General features: G+C 36.1%; 1 protein-coding gene across 1 annotated transcript in view; it reads left to right on the top strand.

The window, feature by feature from the left end:
* Nucleotides 1-5,000, top strand: part of LOC119577987 (zwei Ig domain protein zig-8-like) — a gene marked incomplete in the record, with an annotated part of 111,398 nt that overhangs the window by 67,759 nt on the left and 38,639 nt on the right.

Raw genomic sequence — 5,000 nt, 5'->3', positions numbered from 1 at the left:
CTTATGATTTTGTTACGACGCCCATTTTTTTTTTCTTTAGAAATTTGTGTTAGTTATCGACTTTCTGCTTCTTCTGATATTCCACTCTTAACCCTCTTTTCATTTAATCCCTCACCCACTCATTCCCCCACCCACTCTAATCTCTCCATTACCTAGATAGAAAGATAGATAGATAGAAAGAGATCTGATTTGATTTTTTTTTTTTTTTTTTTTTTTTTTTTACGTCTAGTGGGCGACAAACAATTTTACAGAGAAGCACAAAAGATGCATAACCGTATCTATCTACCATTGATAAATAGATACATCTATCACTATTTCGTACGCTCTACCCCCCCCCCCACCCAAAAAGATTTTTCCTTTAACCACCCTCCCCTTAACCATCTTAATTACCTTTTCCTTAAACACAGTTCCCTTCAACGCGTTCAATCTCCTTCCCTTAAGGTCCTTCCCCTTAGAATTTTCCCCTGATTACCTTTCCCTTAACCTCTTCTATCTTAGACACATTCGTCTTAACCATCTTTACCTGAATCACCTTCCCGTTAACCACCTTCCCTTAGCCATCCCCTTTTAATCACCCTCCTTTTAGCCACCTCCCCTCACCTCCTCTTTGACTACCTTCCCTGAACCACCACTTTCCTTTACACACCTTCCTCAACCATTTCCCTTAACCACCCTCCCCTTAACTGCTTTCCTTTAATCACCCTCCTTAACTACTTACCCCTTAACCACCTTCCCCTAACCATCCCCCTTAACCACCTTCCCCTAACCATCCCCCTTAACCACCTTCCCCTAACCATCCCCCTTAACCACCTTCCCCTAACTATCCCCCTTAACCACCTTCCCATGAACTACTAACCTCTGACCACTTTCCCTTAACCACCTCCCCTTAATTATCTTCCCCTAAACCACCTTCCCCTAGCCATTCCCCTTAACCGCCTCCCCTCACCACTTCTACCGTTTCCCTACACTCCATATGTCTCCTCATTCTTCCCTTTCCCCTCCTTCCACTCGCTGCTTCCCCTCTTATCAACGTTTTTTCTCCACATTTGGTTCATTTATTTATTTACTTTTTTTTTTTCTTCGCCCTTTTTCGCGCCGAGCCAAACCCTTGGTGAAATTCAAGCAAGGGACGGGAGGGAGTAATTCATTCGGTTATTTGATGGTGATGATGGTGGTGGTGGTGATGATGGTGAGGGTGGTGATGGTGATAACGATGATGATGGTGATGATGATGGTGGTGGTGGTAATAATGATGATGGTGGTGATGATGGTGGTGGTGATAGTTAGAATGATGATGGTGGTGATGGTGATGATGATGATGGTGGTGGTGATAAAGATGATGATGGTGGTGGTGGTGGTGATGATGGTTATGATTATGATGACGGTGATGATGGTGTTGGTGATGATGATGATAATATTATTAATATTACTATCATTATTATCATTATCATTATTATCATTATTATTATTAGTAGTAGTAGTAGTAGTAGTAGCAGTAGTACTAATATCATTATTATTATTATCATTAATGCCAGTGTCATCATCACTATTACTGTTTCTACTGTTATCATTCTTATCATCATTAACTTTGTCATTTTTATTATTATCATTATTACTATATTTGTCATTATTATATCATTATTTCATTTTTATTCTTATTATTATGCTCATTATTACCATCCTTTTTATTATTGTCATTATAATCATTATCATTATCATTACTGTTATCATTATTATTATATTCATTATTATTATAATTTTTTAGTAGTAGTAGTAATAAATTTTTCATCATTGTTTTTAGGAAAGATGTGCATGCTTATGTGCATGTGTGTGTGTGAATGTGTGGTGTGTGTAGGTCTGAGTGTGTGTGTGTGTGTGTGTGTGTGTGTGTGTGTGTGTGTGTGTGTGTGTGTATCATTGCTGTTATCATTATTATTATATTCATTATTATTATAATTTTTAGTAGTAGTAGTAGTAATAAATTTTTCATCATTGTTTTTAGGAAAGATGTGCATGCTTATGTGCGTGTGTGTGTGTGAATGTGTGGTGTGTGTAGGTTGAGTGTGTGTGTTGTTGTGTGTGTGTGTGTGTGTGTGTGTGTGTGTGTGTGTGTGTGTGTGTGTGTGTGTGTGTGTGTTGTGTGTGTGGTGTGTGTGTGTGTGTGTGTGTGTGTGTGTGTGTGTGTGTGTGTGTGTGTGTGTGTGTGTGTGTGTGCGGGCGCGTCTGAAAGCTTCTGCTTTTATGTGTGCGTTCGTGAACGTATATGCGGGTCTCCCATAAGAGACTCTGTGTAAAATGGACGATCAAAGTAAGCACAGCTGCCATTTTAGAGAAATCTCGACGACTGCTAGAGCCTTTCAAAGTGAATTTCTCTTCCCCCTGACTTACGCTTGAGGACGGTGAGGTGTCTCGAGAGGGCTTGATACTGAGGGAGGGGGGGCGGGGGCGCAATGAAAACTCAAGGTCCGGAATGAATGGATTCAACTGTCTGTCTGTCTGTGGTTCACTTTCCTAACTCTCTCTCTCTTTGTGTTAGTCTATTTGTCTGTCTGTCTGCCTCTGTCTATCTTTGACTCTCTATTTCTCTGTCTGTATCTCTCTCTCTCTCTCTCTCTCTCTCTCTCTCTCTCTCTCCTCTCTCTCTCTCTCTCTCTCTCTCTCTCTCTCTCTCTCTCTCTCTCTCTCTCTTTCCGTGTCTGTGGGATTGTGTATCTGCCTGTTTAATGAACTATTTGTCTGTGTATATATATTTGTCTTTCTACCAGTAGTCTCTCTTTTTATTTCCTCATCTTCATTTTTATCCACCTTTATCAACATTTTCATCCTCACCTTCACATTGCAACAACTTCTACACACATACAATACGTCTGAAATATACATTGAATTTTTTTTATCAGGAATATCAGGGCTTTCCCTTTTCCATTTTTTTTTCTAGCTTCCCCTCCTCGATAAAAAAACAAAATATTTATAAATTAGAATGAATTCTTGACGGTAATATTGTAAGATCAGAATGGTTAATTTTTTTCCGATGTCGATAGACCTCAGCTTTTTGGATCATGTTCTTGACATATCAGCGAGGCATTCTGTATGACACAAAATGGCGTCCTTGTGCCATGCTTCCTTATCCCTACAAAAGTCATTAGGGGGAGAGATGGTTGCTCTACTGTGCATATACGAACGGAAAATGGTGTGTGTGTGTGTGGGGGAGGGGGGTGAGTGTGCGTGTGTGAGGTCATATGTAAGCAAGTATAGATACACATATACACGCAGAAAAGTGTGTGAGTGTGAGTGTGTGTTTGTGTATGTGTGCGTGTGCATGCGTGCGTGCGTGCGTGCATGTGTCCAAACGCTTTATAAGAGTCACGACGTAAGCGGTAACAAGTGCAGAAATATCTGTTTCGAATTCCTTCTTTCCATAAAGTTAATTCACAGATCACCGGAGATAAAGGAGGTCATAAAGGTACTCAGGAGTTGATGGTATAATGATTGCTCAGTTTGATGATGCCTTTCATAGTGCTTTGCCTTCTTTTAAAATCTTGAACTCAAACCATCATAAAAAAAATTTTTGATGGTGTTAATACTCTTTTAAATACATTTGCAGTGTTTTTAATCATTATTAGTGGCTAGACTCGAATTAAGTGACTCTCGGAGGTTACCAAAAAAGGAACGGTAATCAAAATATTCAAACCCCCTACCAAATTAGAAAAATCTAGTTTCTGTAAGTTTGCCATAAATTCTAGAAAAGAAGCTATCAGACACATTTTCTATAATGAGTCATTCCAGCAATGGAATCTAAATAACTTGTGTGGACTGGGTTCACAACCAAAATGCAATTTATTGGCGGCTAAACCTTAGACAACCAACTCCGGATTTGCATAATCCTACAAGCTTACCAAGGAATCCCCCAAAACAAATAACGAATACAGGCAAAAACACCACCGTCTTTGGAGTTAGTAATTATTATAATCATTTTTCATTATCACTGCCCCATCTATCCAAGTTGATTTACGTTGTCACCTGCTTTACTAACAACAAAATAATGACATACAGACAAACAAAGTTCAGTCTAAGGAGATCTTCGCTGGGTTGGTCACCGTCACCTTGGTATTATGGTGATCACTGTGACGATCGTGAAAATGTTGATGGTGACAGTGATGATGAGGAGGAGAATTAGGAGGATAAGAATAAAGATGAAGATGAAGGTGAAGATAAAGGTAAAGATAAAGGTAAAGATGAAGATGATGATGAAGATGGAGATGAAAATGGTGATGTAGATAAAGATGATTGTAGTGATGATGATGATGGGAAAGTGATTTAATGTCAAATTTACACAAAGATTTACAGACCGATTGTGAGGAACCTTTGCTGCTCATAGTATAGAGATTTATATATTAGAATTTGGTAATAATCCCTCATGCATCAGATACCTGACCAACATTGCAAAAAAGTATAATTGAACCTTGTTGGGCTTATATACTCTGATAGGTTACTGCTTCGCTGTTATTTCATCCTATCAGTATAATGGAGTCTCCTTGATTATTATTGTTTTACCATTTTGCTTTTACTTATTTATTTATTGGTGCTTTTGTTGTTCATATGATTATTATTGTATCGTTATCATTAATATTATTATTATTATTATCATATATTATTATTATTATTATTATTATTATTATTATATTATTATTATTATTATTATTATTATTATTATTATTATTATTATTATCATTATCATTATCATTATCATTATCATTATTATATCTATTATTATCATCATTTTTATTATTATTATCATTATTTTATTTTTTATATATTATTATTATTATTATTATATTATTAATTATTATTATATATTATTTATTATTTATTATTATTATTTATTATTATTATTATTATTATTATTATTTATATATATTATCATTATTATCATTATTATTATTATTTTATATTATATTATTTTTACTATTATCATTTTATTATTATTGTTATCATATTATCAT

Source organism: Penaeus monodon, chromosome 10, assembly GCF_015228065.2.
Source record: "Penaeus monodon isolate SGIC_2016 chromosome 10, NSTDA_Pmon_1, whole genome shotgun sequence".
Taxonomy (NCBI): Eukaryota; Metazoa; Arthropoda; class Malacostraca; order Decapoda; family Penaeidae; genus Penaeus; species Penaeus monodon.
This window is presented reverse-complemented; position numbering and strand designations above follow the sequence as displayed.